Source organism: Equus quagga, chromosome 6 (assembly GCF_021613505.1).
Source record: "Equus quagga isolate Etosha38 chromosome 6, UCLA_HA_Equagga_1.0, whole genome shotgun sequence".
NCBI lineage: Eukaryota > Metazoa > Chordata > Mammalia > Perissodactyla > Equidae > Equus > Equus quagga.
In genome coordinates this window covers 116659932-116684894 of record NC_060272.1, presented here as the reverse complement: position 1 = coordinate 116684894, position 24963 = coordinate 116659932, and the positions used below count along the sequence as shown (strand labels likewise).

The 24963-nt window shown below is 45.8% G+C and overlaps 2 long non-coding RNA genes across 2 annotated transcripts in view; both read right to left on the bottom strand.

The window, feature by feature from the left end:
* LOC124241228 (uncharacterized) overlaps positions 1 to 10656 on the bottom strand; it is a 32742-nt gene extending 22086 nt beyond the window's left edge. The window contains exon 1 of the long non-coding RNA XR_006889150.1: positions 10513 to 10656. This is a non-coding gene — a long non-coding RNA (uncharacterized LOC124241228). The remainder of the gene's footprint in view (positions 1 to 10512) is intronic.
* Positions 10657 to 15965: 5309 nt separating this feature from the next.
* LOC124241227 (uncharacterized) overlaps positions 15966 to 24963 on the bottom strand; it is a 29248-nt gene continuing 20250 nt past the window's right edge. The window contains exons 2-3 of the long non-coding RNA XR_006889149.1: positions 17889 to 18047; positions 15966 to 16907 (exon numbers count right to left, since the gene is read on the bottom strand). This is a non-coding gene — a long non-coding RNA (uncharacterized LOC124241227). The remainder of the gene's footprint in view (positions 16908 to 17888; positions 18048 to 24963) is intronic.

Below are 24963 nucleotides of genomic sequence, written 5' to 3'. Positions count from 1 at the left end.
TTTTAACTTGATTGTCTCTGTCGAGACCCTATCTCCAAATAAGGTCACATTGTGAGGTCCTAGGGGTTAGGACTTCAGCATAGGAATTTGGAGGGACACAATTCAAGCCATAACACCGTGTCACTGGGGATCTTTAAAAAGAAGCCAAATGGCCTATGATCAAGAGATGTTGCTAGTTTAATCCTGCAATGCAGCCAATCGAGGACAAGCTTTTACAAAACAATTATAGGTCAAACCAGGACTCCCAGCATGCATTTTGAAGTGCAATAAAAAGCTTGATTTCTTAACCCAGAGACCTGACTTGGCCTCGCAAATTACAGTGGTGAGAGGACAGAGCAATATTGCTTGGTCCTTTTTCCTGTAGAGACCACAAGGGGAAATATCTCTTTCTGACCCCTTCAAGGCTACATTCTTGCTTTAGCATTCTTTTTGCTCCTCAAGTACCAAACACGCAATACAGCAGTACCTATGGGGAAATAATATTCCATCACTTCTGGAGCACTGCAGACTTTTTCCATCCTCATCTCTTTTTATCCTCCCAACAATTAGGGGGACCACGGACATCAAGTAGTTTCATGCTCATTTCAACGAGGGAACTGAGAGGTTAAGCTTTTAGTCTGGGGTCACATAATTAATGGCAGTTCTGTGATTAGGTTTAAAAGTTTCCTGATAATCTATCAATTATCAGTCAATTTATTGAACATCTTCTATTTGTTTAGTACTGTGCTAAGTATTGAAGATTGAGACCTGGTATCAGTCAAATCAAAGTCACTGGAACTTCCAGCATTGAATTAGAAGCCACATCAGCCGAGGCAAAGCAGATTCCTGCTCGCTCTTAACTAAGCCATGATCATAAAAGGTCTTGGGACATTTTTTCTCTATCTTGGAACAGTTACATGCAGATCACCCAAAGGCCTTCACTTCAGCATCCCAGGGTAAGCCACATTTGGAAATGCTGTTTCCCTGCTCCTTGCTAGAATGATCCCTTGGTTCTCCTTGCTGCACCTCAGCAAGTGCTGGAGACTGTGTCTCCGCTTGTTCCTCCAGACCCATACCTTGAAGAGGTGGCCGCTGCCATTTGGATTGGTCATCTTGCCACAGAAAGCAATGGCTTAGACTTTTCCTGGGCTTTGAAACCACCTCCACTTCTTAAACTCAGGTAGCAATTCAGAAAAGGGCAGGGGGTGCCTGTCCCATTTCTCCAGCAGCAGCCCATTAAATGAGTGCATCAGTCAGGTTTGCTGCATAACAAACAACTACAAAAAGATCTCAGTGGAAATCAACAAAAAGCTTTTTTTTCCCACTCACACATCTATGAGTTGACAGGGGTTTAGCTGTGAGCTTCGCTCCAACCTGTGGGTTGCTATTAGATCTCCTCCACATGTCTCTGATCTTCCCTGGACCAGCACTTACCTGAGGCATGTTCTTTCCATGGCAAAAAGTGGGAGCACAAGAGGGCGAGCCCAACCTCACAAGTGTATTTCAAGCCTGTGCTCACATCCAATCCATGAACTCCCTATAGGCCAAAGTAAATCACTTAGTCAAGCCTGAAGTCAAGGGATGGGCAAGTACCTCCCCACCACCACCACGTAAAAGGTGTGCAGGGATAACACTGCTACAAGGGAGTGATGGATCAGACCAATAATTTGATCTGCCCTGGTAAGGCAGAAGCCCAGTTCTGCAGGTCACCCATGATGGCTTGCCCACTCGATACCTGCCCTTCCCACAGCACTGTCTTTTGACTATTGAGCTATCCCGCCTTCCCCTTTCCTCCCCAAATTCTATGACATCCCCTTTGCAAAAGCAGCTCCTCCCTTCTCCTGCTATTTTATTAAAAGCTTTCTGCAAGGCTGGGACGTTGAACAATCCCACCTGCATCTAATATAGGCTCATTCACTAACGCAACCCAGCGCTGTTTGCTTTTTTCCTCAGTCTGTTGCTTGCCTGTTGCATTGTTGTTGGCCGAGTTCCAAAAATCATAATAGGAAAGGGAAAAAAGAAACTATTTAGAAGATGATTATCCAAATATCCAGGCCATTCTCCAGGTAATGAATCCATATTGAGTGAGACTAGCGTTTGGAACAATAACGTAAGGGGAAAAGAAAATGAAAAATTCCTGTTAAAGTAAACAGGTCCTCCAAATCTACCTTCGCAGGCCCACAATATGGAGCCTCGTAGATTTAGTTGTTCTCACCTCTCCCATATTTTCAGAGCCATTAACCAGGGTGGACTTGTCAGGGTTTCAACAATGTAATTGTTTAGCTATAAATTTCCCTGCTGGCTACAGCCTGAGGTTTCCAATAATCATGGGCAAAGGCAGAAGTAAAAATAGATAGTGCACGGGGGGAGGAGGAGAACTCAGCATGAGGATTTACTGAGTGGGAGCGTGTAGGGTGGTGTGCAGAGAGGGTGAGGGCTGCCAGAGGCATAGAGGCTGAAGAGCCGGACACAGGCCCATGGTGGCTCTAGGTTAGATTGCGAATGAGTTTTCTGCTTCCTGACAGGATGAAAACAAGACTCAGCTGTTGCCTCTCTCCCATACGGTCAATCTAGAAGAACTATAGAAATAAAAAGCAAGAGTGGATTTTGGGGACTAACATAAAAACTGTGGGGAACCCCTTGGTAGGCTGAATACTCAGTGGGGACCAGGTGAAGCGATGGAGAACAGGTTGAGGGACAGCTCTCAAGTTCTGCTCTTGCCCACATTGCCTTTGGAAGATAGTCGCCTGCCCCACAGTGTAAAAGAAGCCAGTAGCATCAGCCAGGTGGGAGGCAGGAGTGGGTAAACCCAGGTCAGTGCCAACACCCTGTGGGGTGAGGCACTGATGAAAAGAAGCTGACTGGCCAGCTGGCCTTGAGCACTCACTCCTCTACCTCCTCCATGCCCCCTCGCTTCAGGTTTGGTGGATCATAATCAAAAGCTTGTTCTTCAAATTGATTTTGACTTACACCCTCAACAAGGAAATACAGTTACATGGTGACTCAGTACATATACGGCCTGGACAAATGAAGGGAAATTTCACAAAACAATGTGCTTATTGTTGGGATGCCTCTATATTTTTCAACCTATTTTGTTCTGTTCTATTTCTCTCTCTCTCTCTCTCTCTCTCTCTCTCCCATTCCCTTACTGGCTGACTCACTAAGTTGATTTCATGATCCGTTAATGGATTGCCACCCAGAGTTTGAAAAACTTATCCACAGGGATTGTTTCCTTCCCAAGTTGCTTTTTCAGAGCATTTAAGGGAGGATTCTGACCAAAAGTGTGGCCTAATGGAGGGTCAAAAAAGTTGGAGTTGTGGGCTACGGTTTTGTGTTTGGAGCATTCTGCCCTGGAGCTCGCCCCTGCCCCTCTTCAGGGAGCTGGGTTCAATCCCCTCCATCAATATAGATAACCAGACACGGAAACTGTTACTCCTAAAGGAAAAAACAATTCTAATATAGAATCCTATATTCAGCCAAATTATGGTTTAAATATGGGGGCTCAGTAGATATAATCTCAAGCACACAGAGCTTTAGCAGTTTGCCACACAAAGAACTATTTAGAAAACTCGGGTAAGAACTAAATCCAGGAGATTACTAAAGGAAATATGGGAAATAAAAGGATTCAAATAATTTAGTAGAATTTATTGCTGTCTAAAAGTTCAGGAAGCAAAAAAAGAAAGCATGTATCCATAATGAGCCAGAACAAAAGTTTTAAATAATATCAACAAGGACATGGGTACCAAATAGACATGAGAATGTGCTAACATGTCCTTTCAGGGGAAGATTACAGATGGATGACAAATGATAAATAACAGATAGACGATGGATGGATGGATAGATGATAGATAGATCTGAGGTAGCTACAGGGATAAATAAATATAAGCATAGGAGAGAGAGAGACTCTCAGATTAGCTAAAAATTGTTTAACATAAGTATCCACAATATGTGAGAGAAATTAAAAGAAAACGTAAAGGTGAAAGGATGAAAAAAATATTCAGGACAAATACGAGTCAAAGCCCAGAGTCTCAGTTTCAATATCTGACAATGGTATTCAAGACAAAAAAAAAATATCCAGATCAATAAAGCAAGAACCATATAACCATCATTGGCATATATGAACCTCACAATATAGATTCAACATATATAGAGTAACAATGATAAAACTGGGACAAATAGAAAACAAAGCAATATTCCCCACCCTCAAATAAAAGCACAAATGTAGTCACGATTGTACTTGCAGCATCGGGTAGCTTCTCACTGCCCTCAGAACAAAGTCCAATATCAGGGCTCGTGAAGCCCCATCTGATCTGGTCCCTCTCACCTCTCCAGCCCCAAATTTCATAGCTCGCTCTCTTCAACACTTTCTGTAGCATTTTTAAATTGATTTTATTTTTCATATATGCCTCTCTCCCCCTTTCTTCCAAACCTTGTTGGTTGTTCTTCTATCTGGAACATCTTTCCTGCCTCTTTACCTAGCTAACTCCTATTTATCTAAACCATCTTAGATTAGATATTCCTTCTTCCACAAAGCCTTGAATGAACTTGTCCTTTCATAGCACCCCTCTCGCTTGTAACTTTCCTGTTTGACTGTCTATCTCCCTAACTAGGCTGTAAGGACTGTGAAGAAAAGACAGTGTCTGTGGTGATCCTCAGTGTACTTCTAGTGCCCAGGATACTGACCAGCATAGGAAAACTTTGTGGAAAGTCTTTATATAGTAACTGAATCCCAAAAAGTATTTGTATAGTAATAATGAAATATTTTTAAAAAGAAAATCAGCCCAACTTCTGGTTCAATGTGGCAGAATTAGCATGTGCATTTGTCTCTGTTTCTTCAATAAAATACTTCACTAAAACACCAGTAAAATGATTTTTTAAAAATACATAAAATTGGGCTGACCTGGTGGCATAGTGTTAAGTTCACACGATCTGTTTCAGTGGCCTGGGGTTCACAGGTTTGGATCCAAGGTGCAGACCTACACACTGCTCATCAAGCCATGCTGTGGCGGCATCCCACATTCAAAATAGAGGAAGATGGGCACAGATGTTAGCTCAGTGACAATCTTCCTCACACACACACACAAAAAGCAAGCATTCCTCTAGAACAAAGAGAAAGCTATTGGCGATAGCTTATCAAAGTCAGTAAAGATGAAGCCTAGATGGGGTGGGTGGGCATGAAAACTAAGAAGCAAGAAGCAAGATCAAAGCACAAACCACTGGAAAGTCTCAGTAACTGAAGGCGCTGGGTGTTTCCGAATTTAAGGGTAGACTAGATGGCTGAAAATAGCTTGATTGAACGTCTTTATGGAAAATGTAGACACACACCCCCATCCTCTCATCTAGCCCAATGATGCCGACAAACTACCCAACATCCAAGCAAAAGAAAAGAGGTTTACACTGTGGTTAGATCATTCCAGAAGGGCTCTGGACTTAGAGACAGGTAAAGCAGAGAGTAGACGTGAGATGCCATACTGACAACAAGATTAAGAAGGATTTGACACCCCTCTTCCCAGTCCATCACCTACTTTGTCTGCCACACCTCAGAGAGGTGACAGGAAGGGACAGGAGATTGCAGACACTGACAAGTCCAGTAGAAAAGACCCACCCTGTTGACATCAAATGCACAGCCAGATTTGGTGAGGTCCACCACTCAACAGTCCCACCTATGTGTGGGTTTTTCCACTAGCTTCTGGTCCCTCATTCTTAAATATGTATAAATATAAAGAATTTCTACTCTTAGGCACTTGAGGAAAACACTAACCTAAAAGGAAGAGACAAAAAGGGAATTCACAGGAAATAGAAACAAGGCAGAGAACAGAACAAATATTTTTTTTAAACAATCAACATAATTAAGATTCTAAGAGAGAGAAGAGAAATTTCTACATCTATAAAACAAGAACAGAGTGCTTATAAAAAGGATTTTCAGGGGCCAGCCCCATGGCCGAGTGGTTAAGTTCGCACGCTCAGCTTCGGCAGCCCAGGGTTTCACTGATTTGGATCCTGAGGGTGGACATGGCACCGCTCTTCAGGCCACGCTGAGGCAGCATCCCACATGCCACAACTAGAAGGACCCACAACTAAGATATGCAACTATGTACTGGGGGAATTTGGGGAGAAAAAGTAGGGAAAAAAAGGATTTTCAGCAAATAAGTAAGAGCTCTTGGAATCTAAAAATATAATTGACAGCTTTCTTGTGGGCTAGGACAGAATAATCTGTATAAAATGTGCTGTATCTCACCCAAAACTGTATCTCTGCTGACCTTTACCCAGAGCTCCTAAACCAACCCTGAGTATGTGGATGTTTTTCTATGCAAGGTGTGCCATCTTGGAGAGAAGGAGGCAAGCTTGGTCCTGCTCATCCGCTGATCCCCACTTCTTCATTTGTGTCTTAGTCCCAGGTCCAGTTTTCAGCTCCAATCTGTATAATTATTGATACTGCCAGGGACCCTCAGGTAAATAGAGATCAAAAGATTTGTGTGTATGAAACAGACTTGACTATAAAATGATACACAAGCTTAGAAAGGCCCAAGATCACATGGATAATGGAAAGAAACTAAATCCTAAGTTTCCTGATACATCCTGTTTGTTCATTAATTAATTCATTTAAGAAATATTACAGCAGGGATAACAAAGATGGCTTATTTCTGCAGTAAGGAGCTCCCCATCTGGCCAGCAGAGAGGGAGGTAAGAAAGGCTGCTCCAAATGATGCTGAGATGGAGATCTGCTCAGGGGGCTATGATAGCTTTGGAGCGATGGCCAAGAAGGACATTATGACTGAGCTGAGTCCTAATGGGTAAAGCCAAGAGAAAGAGAAGGAGATGAAGAGGATAAAGATAAGGTGAAAGTGACCACTGTGCTTTGGGGACACTACAGCGGTTCTTGAAGTCTGAACAGCAAAGATCAAGGGTAGTCACAAGGCCAACTGAGACTGAAGTATCAGGCAGAGTCCAGATCAGCCAAGAGCCAGTGTGTCATACAAAGGAGTCTAGACTTCATTCCACAGCCAGAACATAAGGACGCTTTTAAGGGTTTTGAGCAGATGAGTGACTCTTGTCCAGCATATAATTCATTTATTGACATGAATTCCAGAAGGGAGAGACCATTGTGAGCTGGTGATTAAGCCTGAAAGAGATAGATGATTTAGGCTGATAAAAAGAGAAAGGAGATCACTTGGAAAAGGATATGGTGGCATGAAACAGGGATGGAATGAGAGTGTTGAGTTCAAAGAACAACCAGAAGAGCCCTCTACCTCAAGGAAATAGTGAGAGAAAAGGAGGAGGGTACGAAAGATAGGGCCAGGTGAGAGAAACACCAGATTGAGAAGGTTAGAAATGACTCGACATGTTGATGCTTTTTCAAACTTTCTACCCAACGGCAGAGGGAAAAGAATCCCAGAACTCTTGGGTGGTGGCTGAAAGTAGACTTTTACAGTCTCAGAACTTCTTTGAAATCTATGTTTAATCTTTAAAATTCACGTGAGTATTGCATTCTACTTTACATAAGATTGATCTGTTTTAATATAAAAATGTTTTTAATTTCTTTCTAGTTAAAGCACTTAACTTCCCACATCCCAAGAAATCTTGCAGTCAAATTAGTATTCCAGAAGGGTGCTCCTGTGGCTTCTCATGCTTCATGAATGCCAGCATCTGAGGGACCCGGAGATGCGCAACAGTGAGAAATCTGGTTTCTTCAGGCAAGCTGTGAGGTGAAAGGTATTTGAGGAAGTTAAACAAGCAGGAGTGTGCTGGATGGGTGAGACAGTTTGAAATGAGTATTTGAAAGGCAGGTAAGAGGGTTTTGAGATGATCATGATGAGATCTTAAACCAGAGGATGGTGGTAGATAGAGAAAAAAATGACATCCACAAGAGAAATTTTGGAAGACTTGATGGATGATTCAATATAGGGGGACAGGAAGGAAGAGAAGAAGGAATCAAAGATAATTCTGGCTTTGAACCAGGGGGATCAGATGCCAGGGTTGAAGAGGAGGTGGTTGAAAAGGGGGGCCCTCTCCTTCCCAAGGATCAGGAGTCACATTAACTTCAGGCAGCTGTGCATGTCCACGTGCATGAGGCACATGCAGAACTGTGTTATACATGGCTGGACACGAGAACAAGATCTAAGCTAGATGCCCAAATGTGGGAGTGGGGCACGAGAATCTCACAGGGGTCATAGTTGACACCACAAGAGTGGATGGAAAGCCTGAGTGAGTAAGGGGAACAAAGAAGACACAGAAAGTTGAGGACTCACAGAAAGGGAGAGAGGGAACTCCATGCAGAAAAGACAGAAGCGGGTATCGACCCAACATATAAATACAATACTTTCAATTACAAGTAACAGGAAAAAATCCAACTGGATAAAGAAGAAAAGGGAGAAATTTCTTAGTTAGTATAACTGAGGAGTCCAGGATTAGATCCTGACCTCAGGTATGATTAGATCCTGGTGCTCAAATCATGCCTTCAGAAATCCATCTCTATCCATCTCTTTGTTCTTCCTTTTCCAGTGGCATCATTTTCAGACAGATGTTCTCATCACCGTGGCCCCTGGAAGCTCCAGGCTTTCATCCTCTCATCTCATCAACCCCAGATGAAAGAGAACTTCTCTATCCCAAAAGTTCCAACAAAAGTTTCCAACAGAAGTTCCAGGTTTGGCTCTGATTGGACCCTCTTGGCTCCACAGCCCCATCCTTAAACCAAACATGCTGGCCAGTCCTCACTCACGTGCCCCAAAGTCTCCCCGCTCAAACCGACATGAACTAAGCATTGGGAAAGGGGGCGTCATGAAGTGAGAGATCGTTATGCAACTTCCATGCAAAGAGGGAGTGAAGGCTGTCGGAGAAGCAGAGAGAGGGTACAGTGAGAGAGGGGAAAGTTTTAAGGAGTCAGGAGATGGAAATAGTGGCCAGACATGTGAAATGTCATAGAAAGTCCTAAGTGGAGGCAATAGAGGGCCCCGTCCCCTGGCTAGAGGGGAAACAGGGCAGCCTCTCTCTCCTCTTCATCTCCCTCCTGCCTTAAGAGAGTGAGTCTGAGGACAGTGAAGCCTCGTCCCCAGCTCTCCTCCCTCCCCCGTCCCAGCCTGGCATCCAGAGCCCCAGCGTGCAGTGCCCCTAACACCACACCCTTCAGAGCCACGCACAGCCACTTTGGCTGGGGCCCGCAGGCCTCTGGGGGGAATAAAAAGTCCCTCTGACTTCAGAAAGCAGCCTTGTAATGTGAGAGCCAGGTCCTTCCTGGCTGGTTTTCCCCACCACACACATCATATGATTCCTCCTTTCCCAGCAGGTAATTTTTCCAGTGAAAAAAGCACCCCTCCACTGTTCTTTGCCTGTGACCCACCAACTGTTTGCTGAGGCAGGACCAGTAACGCTCCTTGGCTGGACTTCAGAGTTCCAGTTCAGCCGGGGGTGCTAGGCTAGGATTTAATCAAGGACTCCGAGGAGCTCATGTTATATGAATCATGATGTCCCAGTGCGCCGAGACATCAAACCACACTTCACCCCTCACTCTTTCTTTCCCGGCCGCTTCAGCTCCTTGGTGTTTAAAGCAACATTGCTGCCAGCAGCTCATCTGGAACATTCTGGCACGCTCCCCTTTTCAGGATAGCGAGCACCCTTTACCTCAGAGAGCGAGGAAGAGAGAGTCAGACAGACAGACAGATGGACAGCGAGAGGGGAGTCCTGCAGACATCGTGGATGAATATGGATTTCGAGCTCCTGCAGCGGGAGGGGGAGCCATGGCAATCACATCCAATGTTGCACTCCGACTCAGGATGGACCGACAGCAACTCCCCTTAGGAATCTGAGTGGGTTCTTTCTTGTGTGATGTTTTGAAGCATGTCAGCATTCCTGGGCACTGTCAGCCTCCTCCGAATGACCTGAGTGGGGGTGTGAATACCAAGCTCTCACCGCCTTGGGCTGTGCAGAGGGAAAGGCTGGGAATACTGTTTCAGACGTTTCCTCTCACTGCGAAAATCAAGGCAGAAATGGCTCATCCTCAGCTCCCCAAATACCCTTGAAGATCAAGGGGCAGATAAGCTAATCTATTATAAATTCTAATGCAGCACAGTTCCCTGACCAGAGCCTCTTCTCCTTCGGTGCCCCGAGCGTTAGCCAATATTTCATCAAAACCAGCTCCCTTGCGCAGACCCACATCTGCTCCTCCCACTCACCCCAGGAGGCTCGCTTGCTGGCGCCTTCTCTGTGCGCACACACACAGGTACACACACGCAATGCATGTATACACATACACACATGCACACACGTACATGCACACACATGCGCGTGTACTCACACACACAAAGACAGACCCTGATCTTCCTTCCTGATTTATGACCCTACCTTACCCAATCTGGCTTAAAATGATCATTTTTCACTCTCAGAATGTTTGAATCCCACAAAAGGATGCTTAAAAACACCAAAATGGTAATACACACACACATGCATGCACACACACAAACCCACATCAAAGAGACTCTCAGAGCTTTTCCGTGAGAGACCAGTCTCTGAGAACTTGTCTCCTGGTGTCAGCCTCACCCCTTGCTCAGTGCAGGCATAAATCTCCGGTGTGTGATAAAGGCAACACCCCAGCCCAACAGCAGCCCACGCTCTTCCACGGGCCGCGCTGTTCATTTCTCGCTGGCCAGGGAGTCCACCTCATCTGCTTGGAGATCTCGTACAGCCGCGTCAGTCCCTGCTCAGTCTTCATTCTCCCTCCTGTAAAATGGATGTGATAAACGCCACCAGGAGTCAGGCTATGGGAATCCGTGTGTTAACACTGTCAGATCCTTTTGAAGATGAACACATAATTATCATCATTCAGCCCTGGCGTGCTGAGCCAGGAGGCGGGCAGCCTCAGCCTGACCTTGCGACCTTGTCTGGGGGAGCAGTTTAAGAAAGCCTTATATTCTAGTCGCTGGGCACAAGCAGAGAAGAAACGGCCCCCATACAAACTGCACTTCCTACAGAATATACCGTATGATCTCAGGTTTCTATTGTACATAAGTACATAATAATAATCGTAAAGGAAAACCCCTCTGCAGTCTTTACTGCTTGCCAGGCGCTGTGTTCTACATGAATTAGCTTATTTGCTTCTCTTAACTACCCTCTGAGGAAGGCACTCTCGTGAAGCCCTAGTTTACAGATGAGGAAACAATAGCAGGAAAGTTAAATAACTTGCCCAAGTGGTGGAGCCAGACAGCGCTTTTAACCGCTACGATACGCTGCAGCCAGCAAGGGCGTGAACAAGCGAGCGTGTGTGTATGCACAGAAAAGAGCCTGGAAGAAAATACAGCACAGTATCTTACAGTGACAGGTGGTATGATGACAGGTGTTTTTTGTTCCTTTCACTATAGTAGCTGTATTCTATCTAGATTTTCTCATTTGTACAGTGGACATGTATTGCTTTTATAAGAATAATTTTTTTTCTTTTGGTGAGAAAGATTGTCCCTGAGCTAACATCTGTTGCCAATCTTCCTCTTTTTGCTTGAGGAAGATTGTCCCTGAGCTAACGTCTGTGATCATCTTCCTCTATTTTGTACGTGGGATGCTGCCACAACATGGCTTGATGAGTGGTATGTAGGTCTGCTCCCAGGATCCAAGACTGCGAACCCTGGGCCGCCACAGCAGAATGCATGAACTAAACTACTACGCTGCTGGGCCAGCCCCAGGAATAATTTGTAAATGTGATTTTGAAAAAGAACCTCCCATTTCTATTTCTCAGACCACCATTCTTTTCAACCAAAGCAGCAGAAACAAGAGGGCCAGTACTCACACTGTTAGGCAGGCTCAAGCTGTTCCTTAGACACAGCCATCAAAACAAGGCAGAATGACCGAGAAAAGATTCATCTGCTGTTAAGAAATGTCATCATCAAGGAAGTGGAAAGTGGCCTCGTGCTCCCCAAATCCACCCACGCTCCCAATGTCCATGGACAGCGTCGGGGAGACAGTGGGAGGGATGGAAAGAGATCTAGATGGGGGCCAGGAGACCAGGTTTCTAGACTTATCTCTTTCTCTTTCTCATCTTGTGGGATCCAGATAATTTCTTCACTCTGAACCAGCTTGCTCACCTTGTGACCTCTGAGGGCCTCCTGGATTCTAAGATAAGGATATCTTAACATAACACGCTGTCCATGTGCCAATCACTCTCCAGGCTCTTCGCATGTGTTGTCTCCCTTAATCACCATAAAAAGCCCGTGAGGTAAATGTTGATATTCCCGTTTCACAGATGGGAACCCTGAAGCTCCAAGACTAAATAACCTGATGAAGGGCATGAAGCAGGTGAGCTGTTGAGCTCGGCTGCAAACCCAGGTACATCTGACCCTGGATTTTGGAGTTCTTTTTGAGTTAATTATGTTGCTAGATTTCTAACGCCAATATTCCAGAGTCAAATGCCTGGCCTAATCCTCTAACACAAGCTATGTGTCAGATTGCTGTTGACATCATCATCGCTGCTTCTGGGGTTGAGTTTTAAGTAAAGTGCTCTGTAACTCTTACTCTATTTCAGCCTGCCGTTCGCTTCTGCCTTTCTAATCATGCTCCAAAAGTCCTGCAGGGCCTCCCAAGCTTCCCAAGGTGAAGGGGAGCCAGTTCATCAGGAAGAGAGCTCAGCTCTCTGGCACCCAGAGAGAGACGAATGCACATTAGCCCCTAGGTGCTGGCCCATAAGCTTTTCCCAGAATGGACCAGAAGCGGGAGGGAGGGAGCGAGTTGCACTGCACCCAGCCAGTTAGCTCTTGGGGCAGGCAGCAATAATGGAGAGCGTGATAAGCTGTCACTAGAAGCCAGCTCAGTTCTCCGAGGCTTAATGGTAGAATAACACAATAGGGTCAGACTAAAAAGGTTCCCTTATGAAAATTTTATCAGCAACTTTGGTAAATGGCTATGGGAAAGGTGCTTTGCTCCCAGGCAGACCTGGGACCCGATTTTACAAGGTACAGGCGGCCTGCATTGCATCACCCCCACAAGATATTAAGGGCACTCAAATTGAATTAACACCAAATCAAGCCGGTGCACTTAACAATACAAATGCACTTAAGGGATGCCTCAGGATGATTTGTGACTAAAGAAAGCAAAGAAGAAAACGGCCTGCAAGCCACAAGGGTGGTGTTGTGTGTCATATACAGGAAAGGCCATAAGTAGAACTTAGAATACCGGAAAACCATGAACTTCGGGAGCTCTCAAATACCTTAGACCCAGCCATAAAGTAGAAGGCCGCTTTTGTGGTATGCAGGAACAATTGATAAATAAATTACAGCCAATTTTCTTAGTGGCATGGTCTCCATTACCTCTGACAGCGGCGTAACTACTCTGCTAAGATGATAAGAGGCGAATAATGGTGTATCGGGTAGCGCCCCAGGAAATTCTTTGCCAGTTGCCAGGTCTCTTCATGACAGTGATGACACAAAGATCCTCAGTGAGAGCCCAGTGATGAGAAGTGACGGCTCGCCAGGCAGACTGTGACAGGTCCTGAAAAGAATGAGCTGAAAATGTCCCTGGCAGATGGGACCCCAGAGTCGGGGCTGGCCCTTTGGTTTCTTTCGTCTTCCGTCAGCATTTGTCGGCGACGCATTTTCTCCTTTGCTCTCAAGCTCCCTCACCCTCTTCCCACACCCCTATTCTCGCCCCCTCACCTTGTCTCTCAAACACACCCTGTCTACTGAGCTGGAAGACAATTTGGCCATCTTGGTAGACGAATGGCTCTTCTGAGATTATCTTGGAAACTTGGATACATTCTGGACTTGGGAGAAATCAGGGGGAAAAAATGGCCTCACTGGGGATTCCTTTCCATCAAGTGAAATACACACAAAAGCATGCTTTTGTTATCCTTCCAGGAAAGAGCTGTCTCCACGCAGGGTCTTACTCTGAAAATGGGCTCCATTTAGGTCGGAGGTGGCCTAATTTTGTCAGAGCTAAAGCAATTGCTCTTCGAGTCGTGAGGTGGTTGGGAAAATGGGGCAGGCCGGTTCAGTTTTTCACCACAGAGGAAGAAGTTCTCAAATAGTCAGGACTGTTTCTAGATGCCGTTGTGTCTCAGCCAGGACTTGCTCGCTCCAGGAGGTGACATTATTATAAGAGAAACTAGGAGAATACGAAGGTCTTCACCTCTAGCATGAGCCACCTGGGGCCCTTGCTCTGCTCGAATTCAGCTGTGTGACTTTGGCTGAGTCACTTGACTTCTCTGAGTCGCACTTTCTCCTTTGTAACATGGAGATGTCTGCATCTTCTCTATCGTCCTCATGGCCTTGTTTGGGGGATGCCGCAAAAGTCATTAGGAAAAGATCTTTGGAAACTAGGAACCATCTACAAATATAAGACACTGTAACAATGAAAATAATCCACAAAATACACATGCAGGCCCGCTTCTTACAAAAACAGTTCTGGCTCCCAAGAAAGAATATTCTAACAGCCCTTGGTTTTCCATAACAGCAGCCTCCTCTCAGGTAATCAGAGGAAGACAAGAACAAACAAATGTGAATGAATCCACTGAAATCCCCAAATTTCACTGCATCAATTACTTTTTAGCTTCTCCCATGCTGAACTTTGAAGCCAAAGCAATGATTGGTGTAATTCCTGCCATTCGCAAGCACATCAAACACCCTGCAGGCTTGTGACAAGACGTGGTGGCATTCCAGGACACACACTCTTCTGCACACTTGACCCCCACTCAGGGCACCCAGAGTCCCTGCCCGTGCTCTGCCCTCTGTTCACTCCATTCCGCCACATGGCCCCTTCCATGCTAAGGGGTCAAGACTTACACTGCTTACTTCTTACCTATCACTAGTCCCCTTTCCTCAAACAACCTTCCTTGAAGCTCACAAATCATTATTCACCAGCGATTCATCCAGTCAACAAATATTTATTGAGTGCAGACTATGTGCCCAGTACGACGCTAGGTGTCAGGAATATCGGGCTAAATCAGAAACATCCCTAACTCAGGGAGCTTACTTTCTGCATCCTTGTGCCTTTCTTGACCCCATCTTTGGATTCTCTGTTTAGTTCTGAACTGCAAAGAGTCAAGCTGAGCACACCTCTCTAGTGAGGAAGCCCCTCCATCAATTGGAAAGGAAGCAAAATTTGTGTTGCCTGGAAGCCTGCATGTACACGTGGCTAACTCCATCCTCCAGACCCGTGGGGCAGATTCATTCCTGCTTCATCTGAGCTCCCATACACTCATACACGCTTCCATTACCTAATGTGTTCAATTATTTGTTTCCATGTCTCTCTCTCCCCAACACACTCTGGGCTCTTCAGGCTTGGGCACCCTGCTCATCTTACTCATGCCTGAATCCCAAGGGTGTATCACAAGGTTTGGGACTTAGCTGGTACTCAATAAGCCTTTGTGAAGGGAACGAACGAATGAATGAATGAATGAACGTGTCCTCTCACGGCTGTGTCTCTGTCCATGGCTATGTCCCCTTTCTTGTTTCTTTTCTACCATTCCCCAGGCCCAGCCTATGATCCAGGCATGCATGGGTGCTCAGTGGTGATCAACACAGGCTCTCTCTGGAGCGTGTTGCGGTTGGTGCCTACTGGCTTGCAAGAGCAGATTGTTAAATATTCAGAAACTTTTGGAGCTGATTTTAAACTGTTGGTAACTTGAAATTGGCCCTGGTGGGAGTATTTACACGGTGGAAATCAGTGAACGCCACACATCAGGGATTTAGGGGGTCGTTTTTGCTTTCGTTTTTTGAGAGCCTGTCAGCACACAACTGCTCTGATTTAGCCAGACCTGGATTTGTGGCTCAGCTCCACCACACACTAATTGGGTGACCTTGGACAACTTGCTTGATATCTCTAAGACTCAGTTTCCTTGTCTATAAAGTGGGGATGATAATTATGGCTTCATGTGGTTATTGTGAGAATTAAGTGACCTAATGTTTATAAAGGGTTTAGCACAGTTCCTCATACATAGTAAATATCCAATAAAAGCAATTTATTAGTATTAGCATTGATAACATTCCTTGGCTTTCAGTCAATGCATTCTTTCATACAATTTGTTATACTTTTGTCTTATTCCCCAAAGGATTTGTGACAACTTAAAAAGGCAAAAGCCATAAAATAGAAAATATAAATTAAAAATCAGGATAAGGGAAAGTAAAAATTAAAACACAAAGTCAAAATCCCAATGCTGTCATGAGTGGATGGAATCTTGTAGAATAAGGCTCACTGGAGTGTTAGCTGGAAATTTCTTAAGGTGTTGCCAACAGAGTCACAAAGTGTCAGAATGGAAGGGGCCTCGGAGGTGTGCTGGTTCCATCCTTCACTTTACAGGCTGAAACCTGAGGGCAGGCAGGAGGGAAGCATTTCCTGAGCACTTACAAGCATGATGGCAGGTACTTACACTTTCATCATCTCCATGTCACTCCATTGGACAGATGAAGCCATGGAGGCAAGGGAAGGAACAGGCCTTTCCTAAAGCCACAGGCAGGTGGTGGGAGAACTGACATTGGGACCCAGATTCCCATTCCGCAGTCCACTGCCTTTGTCTCCCGGTGTACCACGCTGTCTCCTCACTCCAGGAAGATCCATTTTGTGATAACAGCTTCCTGAAGATCAAAAGATCTCTCAAGATCCAACAGCATTATACTCCAAGGGAGAAACTGCAGGCACTGGGAGGGAGGGGACTTCCCAGGGAATTTCCTAGGTCTGACCGTGACATATGAAAGAATGTCGAGCATAAGCCCAGGGTAACAACAGCTGCTCTTACATAAACACATCCTCATTTTGCATTGGCTTTTGAAAAGAGAGCTGTGTTCTTAATTCCTATTGGTTTGTGGTCCACTCTGAAGTTCAGGTCTTTTTCTGCTGTTCTTGTAACTAGACTGTTTTTTCTAACTTCTACCAAGAGCTTCAACGTCATTCTTCACAAAACCTTCTGTCAGAGTGGTTAATAGGCACAGAAATCAAAACTCTTTTCCCTTTCTCTTCGCCTGAAGGAAGCAGCACAAAGCAAGAAATGGGTTAAAAAAGTAATCAACAGCATGGACATGGGAAGGCAAGGAAGAGGCTGCATGATCCACAGAGTGAATGAACCCACCATTGATGGAGAGTTGACAGCAGTGTCTCATTCATTAGGCCACCACCCTTGTTTGGCAGCAAGCAGGCGGGTGGCCCAGGCTGGGGGATCTATTTTATGAGGATTGTGTTATTGCTCTCAAAGCTATTGCTGACCTCACACCAAATAAACACGTCAGCCACTTCGCAAGTCACGGTTCCCAGGTGTGGCATGGAGGCACCACGCAAGGACCCTTGTGGCATCGCTCCCTTTTTTCCCCGCCTCCACCCAGAAACGGCTCTCAAACTCCCAGTGTTCATACTAACGAATCTCTCTCTCCCTATTCCCTTCCCCAGATCATCTGTCACATCTGTCCAAGAGCTCATGACCTGGATCTGCACTGACATCTGAGTGTAGGGCGAGCCCCTAACCTCCAGAGAAACTTCTGGAGATTCTATATATATATAATTACTGTATATTGTATATATTATATTGTACATAATATATAGTACATTATAGTATATTATATGCAATGTATAAATATTGTATATTACTATCTAATATTATATATATCATGTGATATATATATATATATATATATATATCCCTCAAAAGTTAGGTCGGGCACTTGTTTTTCATTTCTCTTTCCAGTTTTGTTAAAAAATGTGTTCTTTATTATTTGTTTTTCATACAGCAGAATTAACTGCTCCAGACTTAATCCCAGGTTGGCTTAACCACAAGCATAATTCTGAGGCCCATCACTCTGCCACCTGTTGGGTGAGCCTGGGTAACACTGACTCACTCTGAAGTTTTTAAGCGAGGCAAGCATGATAAACAGAAGATCTGCTACCAAAAATCAAAGAAAACCCCCATAATCCACTGGAAAGCCAACTCTAACGCTATTTGCGTTACCCACCATGTGGAAGGCCTCTCCAGATTTTTCCTCTCCAGGCACTGGTGTGCTCATCTGGGCATGTCTGTAGTTGGGCCGGGGTTCCTAGAGAAGATTCATGTGGATTCCAACTCCACCACTCACCACCTCTGTGACCTTAGGCAGGTCACGTCGACCTTAGTCCTTTAAGTATAAAATGGGAATATTAATACCTGCCTTACGCACTTCACATAGCAAATACGAATGTGCTGTGGAAACAATGATGTGGGAGAAAAATGGCAGCTGTTGTTATTGTGAGAAGATCAAATGGGAGTCAAGCATGTGTTTCATCAGATGAAATCTGGGGCATTTGGGTCTCGAAGCATTTCTTTGGGAGCTATCAGGGGAACTATCACCGTGGAGGCCGGAGCAGACTGGCCTGCCTCCATGTTTGCGGGAGAAGGCTCCATCTTGGGTTGGCGGAGAGTGATGCATCATGGAGAAGCCCACAGCTTGCCTGTTGTCCAGAGAGCCAACCTGAAACCACATTCTTTAGAAAATACCGTGTGTATACCCTGAACAAAAAGAATTCAAACACTTGGGCTCACTCTGGGACTGTTTTCCCGGGGCCAATCCTTCCTTGGAACGTTGCTGAGGAATGCACCTTCCTCCTTACCTGAGGGAAACAGGAAGCGCAGCGGAGACAATTATAACTCTATTCTGGAGGTGAGCAACCGCTCCGGGTTGGCCTGTGTTTATTTCCCACCCGCTTCAGGCTTTCCCTGAAGCCTCCCAAGGGAAACAGGGCGGGGCTTGGTATCTTTGCAGGTCTCTGACAAGGTCTCCTTGTGTTCTGCTTCTCAAGTTTCTGAGTCAGTAACTGGTGAAATACAACTTGCAAAGCGCCTCTTTAGGCAGAAGGACCATTGAAATTCATGGCCTCCTCCTCCTCAGGGAGAAGGGCTGGCACTCATGTGGGGAAGGCCCCACGCTTAAACCCGTCTGGACGGGGCGAGGGTGGCTCGGGCAGGCCAGCAAGCCACCCCGACATGCCCGGCTGTGGCTGCAGGGAACAGAGAAGGGCCTGAAAGATGGAGGAGGAAAGAGGCAGGCGAGTGTTCTCACGGTGCACGGTGAGGGGAGAGTGGAAGGATGTGGTCATGGGGAGAGAGGAAAGAAAGATGAATGGGGCCTGAGTCAGTCATAGGCTAAAGCAAACAGGAAGGTTTTAAAGTGAGATTTGAGGAGAGGAAGTGGTTCTGAGCACGGGAGGGAGAGAGTTCCAGAGATCTGTCTTGGAAAAGAGCTACTCTTCATTTTTTTGGATACTCCTCCTCATGTGAATATTTCTTGGCGGTACTGACAGACGGGTGAACCAATTTTTTATGATTTTTTTTTTTTTTAAATCATAACTGGCTCCAACCTTTTCCTAGAACTTGAAGCGAAAAGGATCGAGCCTTTAGGTTTGAAAACATTGAGTGGATTCATTTGTGTTCAATTGCCTGCTGCCTGCTGCTCTTAGCAAACCCTCGGGGCCACCCAGACGAGGAGAGCCCAGGGTGGGGGTGGCCTGTTCGGCTGAAGTCATCTCTCTAATGCCACGTCCCCTGCACCTCAGTGGTCCAGGGAACGTGATCCCAGGAGAGCTCGGCATCTTTCTAAATCTTTCTAAATTGCCAGATGTGGAACTACGATTGGCTAAGTCCCCACATGGCAAGAGGTTCTGTGAGTGGTGGAGGGAGGGCAGAGGATGGAGGTGAGGGGTCTAGGATAAGGTCACACGAAAAGACAAGTGTTTTTTTGCTTGGCATTTCCATGGAAAGCGTAAAGACACAGATCCAACCAAATAAAGGGCGACCTTTGCTAGGTGCACAGTGCCCTGCCTTCTGTGAACTAATCTCAGGACGGTTCTAAAACTTCATTTAAAGGACTTAAAAGCAGCAAATCTTCCCAGTTCCTTGGGGGAAGTCCCCTTCCCAAGACAGTTTTTCAGAAATTGATCTGCTCATATTGTGAAAGATAATAAAATCCGCTGGGCTTCAAGAAATAAGAGGCTTTGCCTTTGTTTCTCGTTTCCTGACTTTGGGAACCGAACCTTCATCGGCCTTATCTTCTCATCTAAAAAGTGGGGCTAACAAGCTTTGCTCTCACCTCAGAAGATACCACTCACATGCTTGGAACCCGCATGAAGACCTAGACGGGTATACAAAAGAATATTATTCCTAAGAGCAGAAGTTGTTGCTGAAGAATGACGAAGACCATCCGGGTTATTGTTTGTTTCTTTCCAGCATAAAACAGAACTTGGCCAAGAACAGGCTTAATGCTGGATCACCTTTTATTGAGCTAGAAAATAAACTATTTAAATAAAAACTCTGATGTTTTTCTGTGCTGTGTCCATATTCCCTATTATGAAGTCCAAACTCACTCCCACATTGCAATAAAATGTCAAGGCTTGATATGGTGAACACATTTAAAATGCCTACGTTATTTTTCACAACTTTATTGAGATATAATACACATTTCCTTATATTATTTTTTGCACTTTAAACCTGCACTGCCAAAATACAGTAGTCAGTAGCCCCGTATGGCTACTAATATTTAAATTTAACTTAGTAATAATTTAGCACAATTAAAAATCCAGCTCATCCGTCACACTAACCATATTTCAAGTGCTCAAGAGCCAAATGTCGCTGGTGGCTATGGATTAGACAGTACAAATCCAGACTATTTCCATCATTGTAGAAAATTCTATTGGGCAACACTGCTCTAAAATGATATCTACTCATTATAAAAATTTGGAAAATACATAAAATCAGGAAAAAGGTAAATATATTTCTGATTTTCCCACCACCCAGTGAAAACCACCATCAATATTTTGGCAGAGTCTTTACAATGTTTTCTTTTCCTGCACATCTGTTTTGTTTTGGTTTGTTTACATTACATGGCTGTGATCTATTGAATATGCAATGTTACAGTCGGCCTTTTTAACTTCAAAATCTAAGCATTTTTCCATGCTATTGCCTACTTCTCATAGACGTTTTTAATGGCTGCAGAATATTTCATCAAGTAGAGGTGCGATTACCCTCCGGCTAGGCCTGGAGAGGGCAGGCATTTGAATTTTTCTTGAACAAAATGAGGTAAAATTTCAAATTTGCTAGCTTTAAAAAGGGCCAGAGAAATCGCTTCGTTCTATGGTAGTGTCTGACTGATTGTATTTTACTAAGAACAGAGGCAAAATCCAGGAACAGCTGACTGAGGTCCAGGAATGACCCACTGGAAGCAGTGGCAGCTTCTTCTCCCTTCCTGAGCCTCTGAAGATGGCGGAGGCCACACGAGTGTCATCATGCGTGGGAACACCCATCTCCCGCCACTTTAGGGCTGTGCTCAGCAGATGCTAAGTAGGGGCAACATGCTGCAGAACGAGGGTAATCATCATGAAATTACATGTTTCATTTGCCAAAAGCTAAAGTAGAAGGCTTATGCTCTCTCAGAGCATTCTTTCTGTGTATACCATGAGCCTCACGGGTGATGTGAGTAGCTGATGAGGTGATTTACCTGCAAGGGCCCCACGCAGCGCCTGGCACACACTCTCCAGTGAGCTTCCAGAACCCCCATTCTGCTGGTCCTCCTCCTCCTGCGCTGGCTGCTCCTTCCCCATCCCCTTTGCTGGATCCTCTCTGCGTCCTGATCTCTGAGTGTCCAGGGCCCAAGGCTCTTCCTTTGGAACTCATTCTACTTACCGCCTCTCCCCAGGAGATCTCAGCCAGCCTCGTGATTTAACCACCATGACGGCCCAGGAGGACCCCCGAATTTCTCTCTGCCTCCTGACCTCTCTCTGAACTCCAGATTCATATTCCCACCTGAACATCCCCTCTAAGCATCTCACAATTAAAATGTGATTTTACCCCTTTCTCCTCATCAAACAAACAAACCTGGGGATGCATTAATTTTCATAAACCCGGGTTCCTCCTTGTTCTCATCTTTCTCTAATACCTAGTTCATCATTAAATCCCCTAAATTCTTCCTTTCTCCCCTTCACTGCCTCAGCCGTGCCACTGTCCTCCTAACTGGTCTTTCTGCTTCCACGTGTGCCCCTCAGCGCCTCCCGACCAGGGTGGTTCCACCTGCCCACCCTCCCCCACAATGTTTGGAAGTATGCGGGAGCAGTTGGAGTTGACACAAAAATGCTGTTTCCTTTAGTGCCTGGGGGACCAGTATCCTAAATGCTAGGATAGTCTTTCACAGCTAAGGATTATCTTCCCCCAAATGCCAATCGCCCCCGACTGAGAAGCTCTGAACTGGAGTGATCTTTCTTCTTCTTCTTCTTTTTTTTTTTTGGTGAGGAAGATTGGCCCCTGAGCTAACATCTGTTGCCAATCTTCCTGTTTTTGTGGGGAGGTAGATTGCTGCTGAGCTAACAACTGTGCCCATCTTCCTCTATTTTGTGTGTAGGACGCAGCCACAGCACAGCTTGATGAGCAGTGTGTAGGTCCATGCCCAGGATTCAAACCCTCCCCTGGCTCCCCATCCCACTCAGAATGAAATCCTAATTTCTTACCATGACCAGGAGGCCCCCCGCACTATCCTCACCTCCCAGCCCCACACTGCCCACCTGCTCCCGCCCCCCACACGACCTCTTGCTCTCCCTGATCTGGACCTTCCTGCTGGCTGCTCCATCAGCCTGGGGAGCTCCACTGGCCCTCCCTCCCACACTCAGGCTTCTGCTCCAATGTGGCTTCCTCTGCAGAAGGCCTGTCCTGCCCTCACCATCTGCAACAGACCCCAGCCCCAGGAGCCAGTCAGTAACAGTCCCCTTTGCTGGCTTTCTCTTCGTTAACATGTGTTTACTTCTTTCTTTGTAATCTGTCCCCTCCATGTGAAGGTAAACTCCACGATGTCAGGAACCTTGTGCAGGTGGTGTTTTTTTCACTGCCACCTCCCCCAACTCTAACCTAGAAGCTGGTGGAGAGAAATCGCAACAATAATAAGCAACTCTCAGGAGCTCTTCCCACCTGCCAGGCTCTGTTCTGAGCCCTCTACCTGCGTTAACTGTACCAGCTTCCTACTCCCGCTGTAATAAATTACTACAAACTTAGCAGCTTAAAACAACGCAGATTTATTACCCTGCAGTTCTGGTGGTCAAAAGTTCAAAATGGGTCTCACTGGACTAAAATCAAGGCATCAGGAGGGCTATGTTCCTGCTCGAGGCTCTAGGAGTGAATCTCTTCCTTGCCTTTTCTGGCTTCTAGAAGCTGCCTGCCTTCCTTGGCTGTGGCCCCTTTCTCCATCTTCTGGCTCTCCTGCCTCCCTCTTATACCTAAGGACACTTGTAATTCCATTGGACCCACTGGGATAAGCCAAGGTAATTTTCTCATCCCAACATCCTTAACTTAGTCACATCTGCAAAGTCTCTTGCCATGTTAGGTGACATACTCACAGGTTTCAGGGATTGGGAAGTGGGCATTACATGGGTCCATTATCCCGTCTGTCACATTAACCCCCTCTGGGCCATTTTTACTCACAACATTACTGTGTATTTTCCACACCAACAACCAGTTCTCCAATTCTCTGGACACCACCTGGGTGTCCTACATTAGCTACCTAATAGCATCAAGTCTCACAGGGTAAGGGCTCAGTCCCCAAAGTTGTCCCCATTTCAGATGCCAGTTGCGAGTCCCAGGTTGTCACCAGTACTCCTGACTGACCAGCCATAAATTCAAGAGGTTCCCACAACCCCGTCCTCAGGATTGAGAATTCGCTAGAACAACTTACAGATCTCAGAAAAGCACTTTACTTATATTACCAGTTTATTATAAAGGATGAAACTCAGGACCAACCAAATGGAGGAGATGCACTGGGCAGGGTGTCGGGGAATGGACACAGAGCCCCCATGCCCTCTCTGGGTGTGCCACCCTCCCAGCAACTGGATGTGTTCACCAACTCAGAAGATCTCCAAACCCCATAGTGTAAGGATTTTTATGGCAGTTTCATCATGCAGGTGTAACCAATCGAATCACTGGCCATCAGCGATCCACTCAATCTCCAGCCCCTTTCCCCTCCTTGAGGTCAGAGTGTGGGGCTGAAAGTTCCAGGCTTCTAATCAAGGCTTGGTCTTTCTGGTGACCAGCCCCCATCCAGACACTATCTAGAGGCCCACCAAGAGTCATGTCATTAGAGCAAAAGATGCTCCTATCACCTGGGAAATTCCAAGGCATTTGGGAGCTCTGTGTCAGGAACTGGAACAAAGACCAAACATATATTTCGTACTATGCCACACTCACTACTCCTCCCAGCAACTCTATGAGGTAGGTACCAATACTGCCCTTGATTTACAGCTGAGAAACCTGAGGCAGAGTTGGGTAAATCATTGTTCAAGGTCACAGGAGTAGTAGGAGGCACAGTCTGCCTTCCTAACCACCAGGCTGTAGGGCCAGCACTCAATGCATAGTATTGAAACTGGTTCTTCTTTATTTTTCTTACTTTTTTTCTTATGAATGAATCTCATCCCCAGACCCAGCTTGGAAAGACTCTCCCCATCAGATGGCAACCTGGAAGAGATTTTTAAACGGCTAGTTTGAACGGGGTTTTTGGAAGATGGAAGCCAGCTGTTTCTGTATTTATCCCTCCCTACTTTCTTCTTCTGCCTGCACTGTTGGAAACACCCTGGAGGCCTGTCACAGTCAGCCTCCACTAATCAAGGAATCTCCAGCGTGGTCGAGGGAGAAGGAGACGAGAGGATCCTTGGAGAGTGCAAAGGATTCACTATAGCTAGATTGTCCGTTCCCGTCTAGCTGGGTCACTCTTGCTAATCGTTGAGAATTCACTCTAGATGTCACCTCCTCTGGGAGCCCTTGCTGACCTCTCCATGCAGATACAGCCTCCTTTCTCCTACACGCCAGCACTGGGCTTAGTGCACACCTGCTTGATAGCATCCGTCACAATGTATCAATTACATATTACGTATCTTTCCCCTACTAGTTAGAGAGTTCCTTGAGGGAAGGGACAATCTCAGGGTGGCAGGACAATGAGTTACCAGGGTATGGCTCGAACAGCCATGAGCAGGCCTCTCCCTTCACCCTCTCTGGCCACAGTCTGGCTGCTGTCTATGGAGCCGGTATCA